This window comes from Schistocerca gregaria, chromosome 9 (genome assembly GCF_023897955.1).
Source record: "Schistocerca gregaria isolate iqSchGreg1 chromosome 9, iqSchGreg1.2, whole genome shotgun sequence".
NCBI classification, from domain to species: Eukaryota; Metazoa; Arthropoda; class Insecta; order Orthoptera; family Acrididae; genus Schistocerca; species Schistocerca gregaria.
In genome coordinates, this window is record NC_064928.1 from 254,887,210 (window position 1) to 254,902,339 (window position 15,130).

The 15,130-nt window shown below is 38.1% G+C and overlaps 1 protein-coding gene across 2 annotated transcripts in view; it reads left to right on the top strand.

Annotated features, from left to right (window-relative positions):
* The first annotated feature begins 7,875 nt into the window (after positions 1-7,875).
* The window catches only part of LOC126291739 (proteoglycan 4-like), a 418,968-nt gene continuing 411,713 nt past the window's right edge, over positions 7,876-15,130 (top strand). The window contains exon 1 of one of the 2 annotated variants that reach the window (XM_049985413.1): positions 7,876-7,964. The gene's annotated coding sequence lies outside the window, so the exon portion shown is untranslated. The remainder of the gene's footprint in view (positions 7,965-15,130) is intronic. The other variant, XM_049985414.1, reaches the window with a different exon arrangement.

Below are 15,130 nucleotides of genomic sequence, written 5' to 3' on the forward strand. Positions count from 1 at the left end.
TCCGAAGACCAGTATCAGCTGCAAAGCGATTTAGAAAAGACTGCTGTATGGTGTGTCAGGTGGCAGTTGACGCTAAATAACGAAAAGTGTGAGATGATCCACATGAGTTCCAAAAGAAATCCGTTGGAATTCGATTACTCGATAAATAGTACAATTCTCAAGGCTCTCAATTCAACTAAGTACCTGGGTGTTAAAATTACGAACAACTTCAGTTGGAAGGACCACATAGATAATATTGTCGGGAAGGCGAGCCAAAGGTTGCGTTTCATTGGCAGGACACTTAGAAGATGCAACAAGTCCACTAAAGAGACAGCTTACACTACACTCGTTCGTCCTCTGTTAGAATATTGCTGCGCGGTGTGGGATCCTTACCAGGTGGGATTGACGGAGGACATCGAAAGGGTGCAAAAAAGGGCAGCTCGTTTTGTATTATCACGTTATAGGGGAGAGAGTGTGGCAGATATGATACACGAGTTGGGATGGAAGTCATTAAAGCATAGACGTTTTTCGTTGCGGCGAGACCTTTTTACGAAATTTCAGTCACCAACTTTCTCTTCCGAATGCGAAAATATGTTGTTGAGCCCAACCTACATAGGTAGGAATGATGATCAAAATAAAATAAGAGAAATCAGAGCTCGAACAGAAAGGTTTAGGTGTTCGTTTTTCCCGCTCGCTGTTCGGGAGTGGAATAGTAGAGAGATAGTATGATTGTGGTTCGATGAACCCTCTGCCAAGCACTTAAATGTGAATTGCAGAGTAGTCATGTAGATGTGACTACTATTGAGTGCCTTTCCACTTGAATTTCTTTTACTGATGAAGGCTGTAGCTGAAGGCTACGTGTGAGTCCCTTTTAATCGTGCCTGTCATCACCAATAACAAATCAAGTCTGATTTATGAGCACCCACTCTTTTAGCACACAATGCATGCTCCCAAGAAATTATTGCCCCCATTGGTAAATTAATGGGGAGTGAAAATGTGTTGAGCCTTTTGAAAAGTTTAAGAAATGGTCTGTGATAAAATACCCAACTCACACGAAAAGAGCTCATTAACTGCCTCTCAGTTTGGCTTTCATATCTAATTTAGTACAGAGAACATCCTACAAGAACTCAAAAAATGAAGTCCTGGCAGAGATACACAAGAAAAATTATCCTTTGTGTATTCTGTAACCTTGTTAAGGGCATTGTGTAGGCCACAAATTTCTGCCTGGCAAGCTAAATTGTTGTGTGTCCCCCCCCCCCCCCCCCCCCCAATGTGCAGTCTGACAGTTTCATATTCATGACAGTATTTCTTACTGTAACGAACCTCAAAATGGACAAGCATCACTTCCCCGCAAGGATCCGTCCTGCTTCCACTCTTATTCTTGATATAAATAATGTTAGATTTTCGTCTTTGTCATCAGCAAGCATCAGAGTTTGACAAACTCAAAACTGCAAGTAACAGTTCAGATGATATCCTGCACATGTAGGTGTGTTCAGCTGACAGTCTTAAGCTTGCCAAAATTCATTATGCAATTTGAAACAAGCTGAAATGACCCATCGCAAGTAGTAGACATTAATGGTAATATACAAAATGTAACACTAAAATTCATAGGAGTCCAACTGGATAACAAAACAGAATACACACACAACAAAACAAATCTCAGCTCAGCGTGTTTCATAGTAAGAATGTTACGCAGAGTAGATAATTGTGTATGTTGCAGAGGTGTCAGAATTTTGGAATCCTGATTCTCACTTCCCAGTATATTTACTCCTTAATGGGATGTGTAAGTTGCACGTGTATGTTTTGTTGATGAAGGCCTTAATGGCCAAAAGCTTTGTGTCTTTTTGTTGTGCTTATCTGAAACTCAGCTTCTTTGGTATATGGTGAATAGCAACTTGCCTTCTCTGATATTGTTACCTTGGTGGATTTTGTTACTGATAAGTGTTGCAGCTGTGGCATAATTACTATAAGAGACTAAAAAAATAATGTAGACTTTAAGGTTCATAGTTGCGTTTGTAGTGTCGAGGTGTTTTATCAAATACCCTGGTCCACTTTGGGTGTTTGTTCCAGCTAATTAACCACTTATGTTAAAAAAGGACTTAAGCTGTACACCAAAGTGTCACACTATGTATCAGAATGTATTAATGTTTGGTTAAACTATTTCGAATTACAATCACTGGGATCTGTTGTGTGTATTGAAGACTTTAAATACAGAGAACTGCAAATGAGAGTTTAGAGTCTATGTGGTAGCTTGTAGTAGTCGTGATTGCCCTGCACAGTAGCTGAAGTAAACCACTGCGTGTCCCCTCCCCCCCCCTCCCTCCCTCAGTAAGTTATTCCCTCCAGTTCTAAGATATTCATCATGTCCCACCTAAGAAATCATGAAACAGTGTCTTTATTTGAAGTATCAGCTTCCATGATTAAATTTTGCTGGTATAGAAACAAATTGCACTAAACAGTATAGTTATACTTTATTATTAATAGAAAGTTTCTACTGGTAGCTCCTCCTGTTGTAGCATATCTTTATTTGTTCCACATCCCTGAGGGTTCACATTCTTAAAACATACTTCTCCTTCATGGCAACTGCCAATCACAATGCAGAAATGAGTGATAATGAGATATGAAGTGCAATATGCCTATCAGACAGCAACTGGGTGTAAGGGTGAATTTGGCAAGTTATGAATATGCTGGAAAAAAAAATTCGATCCACAGCAGTGCAGATAAAGTCCAGTTACAGGAAAATGGTAGTACATCATATGACATCGAAACTAAAATTATTAGCCTGTCATAATACAACAAGGATGCGAGATCAGTGTGAGGGGCATACAGCAACGCAAAATTCTTCTCAGGGGAGAAAGCTTGACTAGACCCAAAAATAAAGAAGTCTGAACAATACTGCTCAAAAAGCCAAAAGAAACATGTCAACTTTTTAATCTCTCCATCGTGTTGACAACAGCGTCTTGGGACATCCGCAACCACAATGTACTTACGTGAAAGGCTGCACTTCAGTGTTGATTATTTATACAATACACATGACTGGTTTCAAAATACACCCTCTATCATCAGATGTATCTGGAAACCCAGCCCTATCCCTACCAATTTAATGAAATATGTCCATACTTGGATAGCAAATGACCACTTCAGTAAAAACATGTACAGTTACACAAAAATTTGACTCATTCAAAATCCACATTGACTGAAGGATTTTGATTGATATGCACCACATTGGGATTTGTCAAATCAAACACCTCTCAGTCATCTAATTTCCAAATATTTTATTAGTCTATCAGTTTTGGTGATTTACCACATGCCATCTTCACCAGGTGATGGTTAAAATGATTGCTGTATCAAGCAGAAATCTGTAGAGGACTGTACAATTATATTTCCATATATTTATCATCATGTGGCTAGTGCCTATTTTAACTGGAACCGAGGTTGGAATCTTCGTAACGCAGACCAAGAGGCCTGAAGATGGCATAGTAAATTGCCAAAACTGGAAGCCCAATAAAGTAACAGTTTGGAAATTCTTTACTGAACAGCCGAGTCCTGCACCCATCTTCGAAGAGATGGACATACAGACACCAGGATTTTGTTTGTATTGTAGAAAGAAAAAAGTTTTTGTATAATGTAACGTAGTTTTATGTGAATGATAAGGACGCATAAACAGTGCTGTACATGCATTGACATAATTCACAGAATCAAGAGTTATGTGACTGGTTTCCCAGATACATCTGATGGACGTAACTGTTCCCACTGTGTGAAACTGAGTACATTACATTTCCCATGTGAACAGAAATTGGAACTACTACACTTTCCAAAGAAATTTTCAGCAAACTACACAGGTACCCATTCTATCACTTACCTCAACACAAAAACCAAAAACACTACAATCAGTTCCCCACTAATGATAGGAAACATTAAAGGTGCTAAATATATGAGAATATAATTGTACAATCATCTAATACCACTCAAGAATAATGCAGAAATAATGGGTTTCACAATCTAACATCACTTCTAATAAAGCACTGCTTTTACAGCAAACAGAAATTTATGGAATATGAACATCCATAATAAGCAGCAACAGATCTGAACAACATAAGACACATATGCCAGTCATTTCGTCCACTCTGTACAACTGAGTTGTTCATTGAACGACAATTTTTTTCCCCTGAGAGTTAACACCATATATCGTTTTACGTATTGTAAATAATTTTAAGCCTTCTGATAGTGTAGATATATATGGTCCTATTAAAATGTTAAAAAACATAGCCAGTTGTATAGTACTTCCTCTCACTTATTGTATAAATAAATGTTTAAATGAAGGTGTATTTCCAGAGGTGTTAAAATTATCAAGAGTTGTGCCCATTTATAAGGGTGAGAAAAAATTGCCATTCTAGTTATCGCTCAGTATCTCAGACACCAGTTATTTCTACGGTTTTAGAATCCATTACCTACTACCAGTTATGTGTTTATTTGTAACTTAACATTATTTCTGCTGCACAATTTGGCTTTAGGAAGGGCAAATCTACTGTTGATGCTATTGACTCTTTGATAAAAGAGGTGCTTATGAGGAGATCTACATTGCTCAGGCTACTTTTTGTGACCGTGTAGACCATAGTTCACTTCTCAACAAATTAGTTCATTGTGGAATCATTGACAATAACGTAGGTAACATATTTGAATCATTTCTTAATAACCGTAAACAAATTGAGTGTATTGGAAATGAGAGACCACAGATAGCTGACATTTAAGTGTGGTGTGCCACAAGGTTCAGTTTTGGGACTTCTGTTATTCATTCTAATGATTTGCCATTTTATATAAATACTCACTCCATCCTCTATGCTGATGATACTTTTTCAATATTGATTCAGACTTTGATGCCCTTCAAACTATGACCAAAGACACACTATTGCAAGCAGCAAGCTGGTTCTGAGCTAATGGATTTTTGCTCAATGAGAGTAAAACTCAGCAAACAGTATTCAGTTTAAAAGATTTGTCTGTAGAAGACTGTCTAAGTAGTGTTAAGTTTTTTGGTATTGTCACTGATAGTAAATTGTCTTGGGAGCCACACATTAAGTATGTTAGTGCAAGGTTGTTTAGTGAGGTCTACTTGTTAAGAAATTTAAAAATCATGTACTTTTATTTTATGTAGGAACAGCACATATTGCTTTTTTTTTTCACAGTATCATATCCTACGGACTTTTATTTTGGGGTAATAGTACACACATCCAGGATATTTTGGTACTACAAAAGAAAGTTATTAGGATTATTATAAACTCAGAAAATCGTGAACACTGCAGGCCATTGTTTATTGACCAAAAATATTAATTGTAATAAACTTATGCATTTTTACACTGTTCTCTTATAAACAAAATCCAACTTACCAGAATACCAGCTTAGACAGGATCTACACTCCCACTGCACTAGAAATAATAGGCATATTGACATACCTTACTGTATATTATCGAAAGCATTGAAGAGCTATGAAGTTATTGCTATGAAAACATTCAACAAACTGCCTGTAGAATGGGTAGAAGCTACACTCGACTTATTTAAGCACAGTTGGTTATTGATTAATACTTTTTACTCCATTAATGAATTTTATGAATTTGAAAATTTGATGTCACAGAAGTAACTATTGGAGAGTGTACCATAATTTCTCCAATGCTGTTAATGTAAGATGCTTTATTCGTGTTTTTATAATCCTGACATTATCTATAGCTGTAATCAGTTGAATGCCAATACAAGTTAATTAATTTATGAATTTTACAGTTTAAATGTTATTGCCTGTAGTCTACTTGAGCAATAGGATAATACACTGTCTGCAGAACTCAAATATTCCTTAGTTATAAACTTCTTTGAATGCCTGGTAGTTGTGTATTTACTTACATTGAAGCTCTTTATTTGAAGCAATGCACTTCTTAAATGTAATCATCACAGCATTTACCATCTAACATCATATAGCCTAACCTACTCTGACTTGTCCTACATCATGATGTAGCTTTCTGCACAATGTACGGTCTGAAAGAGAATAAAATATAATCAGCTTCACAACATAATCTTGTTAATGAAGTAAAGTACATTTTCCTTGCAAGACAAACTTACTGGCAATCCTTCAGTTTACAATGAGTGGTCAATGTACTATATTCACTGGAAGCAGACTTTAACAAGATGTACCCATGAAGGTGGTATCTGATACACTAGTTCACAATAAGTTATTTGAAAGAAAGTTATCTCTTATTATATGCCATACTATCAATTCTCCAAAATCAAATGTCCATCATCATAGACATTCTGGCTATATCAACAGTTTGGACAAAAATCACAATCTGCAAAGTCTCTGTTTTATTAAGGTCTTAGAAATCCAATCATACAGAAAAAGCTTGTACTGAGAAGCGTTCACTATTTCATTAGAAAGCTGCAGTGTGGCTTAGTGGCATATAATACATGTAATCAAATCCCTGTTTCAAATAAATAGACTGGGATGAAAAGGTTTCTTGATCCTTTAGCCGCAAATGCTTCCCTTCCTCATTTCCTGTGTATTTGTTGAATTGCCACCTTCTTGGTTCTACATGGTATTGAAACGGAAAGCAGGCGTTATGTTAACTGAGTAGGTAACTAAAAGTTCACATTTCTTATGTACAACACTGATTTGAAATAGCTACATTTCAGAGCAGAGTGTATATACTGTTGTCCTCTGAATTTTGCTATACCAGACAGAGCACTCAGTAAATAGTATTGTTCTGTGTGAATTAGACAATAATGCAGTTTCCACAATAAACGGTCAAATGAATAAAATTAAACGTCTGGTATAGAACTTTGGCACCTTTCTCTCAGATTTTCTAACTGCAATTCCAAAAAGTACAAGTGCGTGACTCCGTTATGAAAGTTCTTGAAAATACTGGGGTGTCTGGAACTGCAAATTAACTCACCTGTTTTCTTTACAAGCTCCACGAATTTAGAAACCGTCATTAAATATTATAAAACTTTGCAAACATGTCTGCTTCCGGTGACAATATTCATTTTTGATGTGGAAATTACATTCCTCTGCAAAAGTTGCACACTGACGAGTACCGTGTACGAAGAATGAATGACACTCATCAAAATATCCAACTGGTTGATGCACGTAACTAAACTGAACTGCTTGAGAAATGATATATTCCATCAGTTATCAGTGGTTGTTACGACTATCCACAATGCACAGAACCGTACTACGTTACAGGCAGATCATGTCTTCAAGTACGTCGTAATGGTTTAATACTATTGTTATTCTACTGATTACAAAGTGCACTTTCAATTACCTGACTCATATGTGTAATATTCCATATGTCACTTCCTATCAACAGTATGATTTGCGGAGATATAACAACTGGCTAAAGACTAGTATGAAGACGATATAATACGTCTTCATTTCTAATACCTGCAAATTTTCCGATTTCCACCAATTAAATTCACAGCTATTTTAACTTTCATAAAACCGTTTAATAAGATTTCGAGACTAATGAATGCCTTAAAAGCAGTACAGCAAACTTCTGCTTTAAATACATGCAGATGAAAGTCATGTACTTAATGCTTCACGTAAACCATTATCACTCCGTATCAAAACATTCGGAAAACCACTAACTGAACGCTACTTTATAACCTCGGCACATCCCAAACTTGGTTTGTCTGCGTTAGAAGCGGCCATGCTTTGAATTCTATACAGCAAAAATAATTCACGTTTGGAATAGGATACAAGTAATTCTAAAACACTTGGAAACGAACAGACAACACTGTTGTCTCACACAACTTGTCAAAAACATCTGCTCACGAACTTCCATTTATCGTTCGTAATTCGACCAATGAAATGTTTGCGTACGTCGGAAATGTGATTCACATCATGGCCGATAGGCAGCACTAAAATCGCACGACTGCAGCTGGTTTGAACCCGGCACACCAGTTTTGAACTTGGGAGAGTGAGGTCGGTTGACGTTGCTGTGCTACAGGTAAGTTCAGTTTGGTTAATTAACTGTTTACAAACATAAACCTAGTTCGACGACCGTAGTTGCGTGACCTTATTACGCTTGCTCCCACGTAACCGCCCTCTGATCACTGCAAAGATAGTTTGACAACGTCGTCCAATCAGCTTTGGATGCAGAGATCAAGGAGCCTTGAATGGGAATGTGTCTTCATTCCAGACGTATGTGGATTTGGCGCGAGTTGGCACAGAAGGCTATGCGAGCATCTGGCGTCTGTCTGTGTTACATGTTAAAGCATTGCTCACAGCGTCTTATGAGGGTGTATTATATCTTCACGTATCTTGCCTAGCAGTGAAGAAGCCATAATGGATGAAAATGCTGTGGATATTCACGAGTTTTTTACATATTGTATTACTCGTTTCCATTTGACTGTGTGACAGCTAAGATTAAAATATGGTTTTACAGCCGCTTTATTACCTGTAGTTGCTGACAAGCGTGGCGATAATGAGTAATTTTGTCAATAGTGTTTCAAATAATGACGGAATGGTAATATCGAAGAATGGCTTCGAACTAGAACATTTCTGAAAGATTGCATTTTTTTAACTATCGTTTTGATAGATTATTACATTATTTCCAAGTCTTGAGCGCTGCTGGATATTTTCTACATGAATGTAGTGCGCTATAAGCGTGCGAGTATGTGACTTCCAACTTAATTTGGGGCTACAAATCGTATGAATTATTTTGAAATCGTTCAAACATTTGTAATGTGACTATAGGCAATAACCTTTTTGAGAAGTTTTGTTTTTCTATGTTTTTTGGTACCGTGTTGTGTAGAAAAAAATGCTTGTTTTGGATCTTTTTCTGTTATTTTTATACAAATAGATTTGTGGAGTAGGATGGATGATTGCGTCAAAAGTTTGAGTTGACTGTAATAACACGCTTTGTATTTATTCGCAGTTAAAATTTTCAAAATAAGTCACATAGATTTAGAAGGTAGGTGCTGTGAAAAGTGAAGCTGAATAACTCAGGTGCAAAATGATTTCTCACGATTGTCAAACGTCCCAGTTCAGCACAAACTCAATAACAGTCGGGTAGTTTCACAACTTCGTTTATTCTATTGTCAGGAACTAATGTAGTGGCGAATGTATATAATACAGAGAGTAGAAGATTTTTCCAAATAATTTATCTGATTGTGCGGCTGACAATAATTCTTCGTAAGAGTGATTTTAAATAAAAACATCTTTAATCTGGCGCGATACGGATGGGACACTCCTATAGCCTTGTGACGAATCACCACATTGCCTGTCGCGGGCGCACATGACTTCGCCACACATTTGTATTATACCAAATCAAGTCATGACCTAGTGAGTGCACCACACAGTGCTTATTTATAATGACTCAGAAACTGCTGTCTCAATGGAAACCACTGTTGACTGATTACTGCAAATCAGCAGTGCACCGACATGAGGGGAATGCGCCAAGAAAACCTTTAGCTATTTATGCCACAGTCTGTCGTTCCATCCTGTACCCTGTTTTCACATTAAGTCATCGAAGAAGGCAAGCAAACATGGCTGTATATGAATGGTCTTTGAAGGACTGTCAAGGGTGGCTCATGCAAGAAGCAGCTTTCGCAGTAGTTTCAGATGTATATAACATCATTCAGACGTCAGTGCACTGAAGCCGACCAATGGCTTTGATGGGTGTTTCGAAAACACTGTGACTAACGACAGAACCGGAAACCCTTTTCGTTCTGTTAATAGAAGGTTTTTACAGAATGTATGAAGCGTTTTTTCGTTATTCCGCTCTCTGCAATTTTGGAAAGCCCATGGCGGTGTATCAGCGTAATCCACTATGTGCATATCCCACTTGGACAGGTGACACAGCACATATGCGGGAAGGCGGACGGCAAGGAGTTGCTACTTGCCGTCACCTGGAATCCTGAGTAGGGACTTTTTATTCATCAGAGAACTCAAACGATTTTCTTGAAATGGTTCTAAATCTGCTAAGCCATAGAGTTCGCATTGCTCAGTGTTCACATCTACATCCATACTCCGCAAGCCACCTGACAGTGTGTGGCGGAGGAAATACTGTGTTTTAGTCATGTCGTTTCCTCGAGGTACAAAAAGGGATAGTTCCACCACAGCACAATGTAAACTTGACTGCAGAAAGGTGTCAAACATGAAGTCACAGAGCTACGAATTCCACAGTCCAGTTGACACGACCGCTGAACAGCGTTAACAAATTGGGGAGTCGAGGACCATTTTGGTTCAGTACTGGGCCGTTAATAATTCGTTCTACAGATCAGTTTGGTAGTTTCTCACGCTCAACTCTTCAAATACTAGCCTGGGATACACCTTGACCAAATAACCCAAAAAATATAGCTTGTTTTCACCAAAACAACTATCATTCCATTCAAATTTGAGAACTAAAAGACTTGAATAAAATACACCAAATCCAGTAACACGGTCAGACATGAAGTTTTGTAAGCCACAAAAGGATTGTAGATGCCGTCGGTATTGAATAAGCGCTAATAAATGGCGTTTTCTGTTTTTTTGCGCTTTGAGACGTTTTAATCAGTGGCATTGTTTGCTAATTTTTTTTTTTTTTTTTTGCTGATATCAAACAGGATTTTCTCAGTCGATATGAATTTTCTTTTTTTCTGTTTCAAATTTTTACTTTTCAGCATCACTCTAACATTATTGGTATCATTATGTGAAAAAACTTTTGTCAGTACTTTCTGGATTTATTTACTAATGTACATACATGCTGGTTTTCGTCATATGGGAATGTCATTGCAGATCGTTTACACGGAATGACTGTATCCATATTTATGTTTGTAAGCTGAAAAGATATAATTTGCATACACAAATGAAATATGCTTATCTTTTAAATGTGATTCATTTGTAAAAATATTGGCTGGCTAACTATCAAATGTTTGATCCATCGGACATTCGATGGGGTGGGAGGGGGTGACGCAACTCGTATTTATCACGTAAATGCTGAAATAGTTCTGAGGTTTCACGATACTGGGTTCACTTTCTTCCAGGCGGCTTTTTACAAACTGATGCAGACTTGATACGTCTGTCTGGATGGCGGGGTAGGACGAGAGTTCGGTTTGTGAAGAAGTGAAGGTAAAAATGACAATAATACAATCGTTCCCCCTTGTGGCTAAATTTATGCAGGAGCTCTTCGGCAACCAAGTATTGGTCCCATCCTTTTAATAACATTATAGATATTCACTTCACTCTGTGTCCAGTAGAACTAGCATTCATTCTCGAATGACCTCGATATGGTGTTAACACTGACCTTCCATCAGTCACGCTCCAGCTTGCTCAACAACTGGATTTACGCTGTCAGTTCACCGTAAATCGATGTATACGCTAACGACCTACTGCGTATGGTTTAATGGAATAGTAAAAAGTTTTGCATGAAGTTATGCACATTTTTACTATGCTCGGCGGCAGCTGGGAACTTTTGCAGCATCAGGTGCCGAACATCTTCTCACTGCTGTTCTCAATCAAACTGAGAATTTCTGAATGGGTAAGTATTTTCTGAGTAATAACTTGCACTGTTTTTTCGTGGTCTTATTTACATTGATTTAAATTTTAATGTCTCCTTGCCTTTCAGGTAGTTGGTAGACTGCTGCCCGAGAAAGCCAGGACCTGCTGCTTGAAACAAATGAAATATGTATAGCAAATAGCAAATTTGTCTGTAATTATGTCAGATGAACAAAAATATTAACTAGGCGTCGTTAAAGTTTTATTTTACATTTTGAAACTTGAAACAGATAGTCATAAATTCATCTAACATTAATGACAATTGATTTTATTCCCATTTAGGCTAACTGTGAAATGTATGAGAATGTACACTATGTAGATTCAGTTGCAAGCAACCATCGTGTTATGCTGTGTGTACTTTTTTTTGTAATCTCTTGCAGGTTGTTTGAAATATCGTGGTAATCATGGTTTTCCTAGATTTGATGTATTTTTACTGAAAATGGCACACTCTATACAGATTAATTCAGGTGCCCATAGCATTGGGGTTTATGCAGTCTGTAGTGCCATCAAGTACCAACTGCAACATTTTCATATTCTCTTGCTGGCTACGCACAAACTATTATTTTGAACCAAACATTTTTGCAGGAAATTTAGTGTAGTTATGTACTGGGATATATTTCCACTACAGGCCTTCATTTACAAGTTACTCAGAAAAAGCATGTTTTTCTTTAATAACTCTGAAACTATGCCCTCCAATGAAAACATATCCCAGTACAAAATTTAACTAAATTAAATTTCCAACAAAAACAGCCAGTTCATTTTTTTCTGTAGGACTAATAGTTGCCGCATAGTGAGTGAGAGAATATGAAAATCCCACACACAGTTTGAACGTGGTGTGGGTTGTATAAAACCCAGTGGTAGGGGCAGAGGAATCGCCACAGATATTTCCAAAATAATGTAGAGGGAACAACAGTGTATGACAATCTTATACATTTTATAATAGTTCTGAGATGTTTTTACAGAACACTGAAAAAAAAAAAAACAGTTGGCGACTGGCTTTCATGTTACCTTGTCTATTATTTCCAGAGAAATGAAATGTACGTTTGTATTTTCTTCTAGGTCATTTGCCAACTGTTTACAGCCTCAATAGGCTCCACTAAGCTCATCATTTTCCTGCTTAAGAATGGATGTCATATTCTAAAGTTATTCACAAAACATTGCTGTTTCAGTCTTCATGGCTAAGTGTTGTCTTTATATTTTAAATAATGCTCCCAAATTGCTTCTCATTTAGAAGTAAGAGCAAGCAAAATTTTTCAGCTCTGTGTGAGCATACCTAAATGTTAATATAGTGAGACAAATTAAGTGGCATTCATATTTGGTTAAAAGTTTGTAGCTGAGGGTAAACTGAAGTTATTATCTTTTACATGTATTGTCCCCTCAGTTGAATCAAACTTAACATGTGTCTCGCATGTTGCTTAGGTTGTCATTGAGCTTTGATTTTACTAATACTCCTTTCCTCAGGGCAACTGTTTCTGACCCAGAATAGCTCCTTTTTCATTCACGAAAGAGCCGGAGAAAGGGGAGAGTCCTTTGCAGAATTGAGATCACGTTAGCCTATGAAGCATAATATAATTGCCCGATTAAAATGAAATAAATCAAGATTTCAATCTTTAATCAGGCAGATGACCCATTTCCAAATTTGTGATGATTATCAGTAAGATAATAAAAGACAAAAATTACATTATGCAAATGATTTTCAGCAATTGTTACATACTCAATGCAACTTCCTTTTAATCATGCCACATGACTAATTTTCCCTCTTTGTTAGCTTTTGGTTGTAAACTGTTGAGCATAATCCTGTGAAGCTCATTTGGTTTCCAGTTAATCCATGGCCTGAAATAATTTTATGGTTTTTCATTGGTTATACCTAAGATCTCTTTTTTGGTATTTTTAGTTTACTGTTCTTAATCTAATCATATTACTGGAAGATAGGACTTCTGATGCAACTTTCAACACATCTGATATGCTATTGAGTATAGGTAGTATTATTGGTCCAAAACTTGAACCTTGTGGAACATGGTTTCCTTGTTGTGGAGTTATTTCTTGAAAATCCACTGGGGATTTTGTGCAGGGTTTAATTCTGTGTTAAGAAGTCCTCTCTGTAAGGTAAAAAACCCATAGTGTTCATAACATTTTAATGTGTATGGCCTCAATCATCCAAATATTCTAGTCTGTAAATACTTTAGGAGTAAAGAGGACCACTCACATTTCAGTAGGTGGAGTGGGGGTTGTGTTGGGTGGGGTGGGTAGAGGGGGGGTAGAGTAGGAAGAGAGGTTGGGGATGAGTAGCTTGCGGCTTGGAGGGTGGCAGCAGGTTTGCTGCCTACGAATGTGGGAAGCAGGGACAGTAGGTGCACAAACTAGTCCTGTGATACATGTTCTCGGGGGGACTCGCAACTCTTTCATGAGTATATGCTCACTTACTGTGGGGACCATGTCTTGCGTACAGTCAGGAGACCAATACTTGTGAAAGTGTTGGAAGACTTAAGTGGAATTCATTTTTGTATTTCTCTCCTTGTTCTGACCCCTCCTGTCATCCTTCTGCATGTGAGGTCTCCTTTTTTGTCTGTCTTGTTCCCTGTGTGTGCCTGAGGGCTGACTCACCTGTTTGACACATCAAGAGTGACTAGGTAATGCGTAACTGCCAGCACCCCTGATGACCAGGTAAGGCTCACCCATACCCCTGGTAAAGGCAAGGCCGAGGGAGGAGTGACTGCCTGAGCAGTTATCTTCCTAATTGCCAACTGGTCCCTCTGCCTGGAGTTAAGGAGGTGTGAACAATCACCTAAGGTGGGTGTGCTCCTGTCTGTGGGGCCCCCAGAAGGAAGGAGCATACCACCAGAGATGCAGGCAAACATGGGGTTCCTCGCAATGAATTCATAAACTCTATCAATGCAACCTCCATCTAATAAACAGATATGGAATGAGGCCGAAGACACGATGAATCTTTCAGCTGCACCTCGCTACCTCGTGGTGTCGTGCACAGCAGGAGGTCAGAACTAATCCACAGTTAACCTGTTCGTCATTCAGAAAGGTGTGGGCACAACGGTAGGCCCACTAAACTCCTGCCCTCGCTTATGCAATGGAACTTTGTTTTTAAAGACAGACAGTGCATTGCAAGCCCAAAAACTGCTTAAAGCTACACTTCCCAAGGATACCCTGTTCGTGTAGGGGCTCATCAAACACTGAATTCTTCATGTGCTCAGCTGCTTGATGGTATGACTGAGGGAGATATACAACATTATCTATCTGATCAAGGGGTAACCACAATCCATTGAGTTGACGTAGAATTAGTGTCTACCCGCACCCTTTTCTTAATGCCTGATTGAGTGGAACTCCCACCAAAGATCAAGGGGAGCTATGAAAACACCAGATCCTACATACTGAATCAAATGTATTGCTACCAATGTCAGCATTATACCCATACTTGCATGTCCTGTTAAAACATAGCAAAATGTTTAACTTGTGAGAAGTGATCACAGGAGTGAAGGATGTGTTGCAATGACAAATCCCATCTGTGTTGTTCAGGAAAACTGGTGCTGGAGGGAAGAACCCAAATGGACCAGGTTGTGAAGTATCCATTGAACTTGAGCATGTTGAGCCACTGGATGGTCAGCTTCATCCTTGGGTATAGTT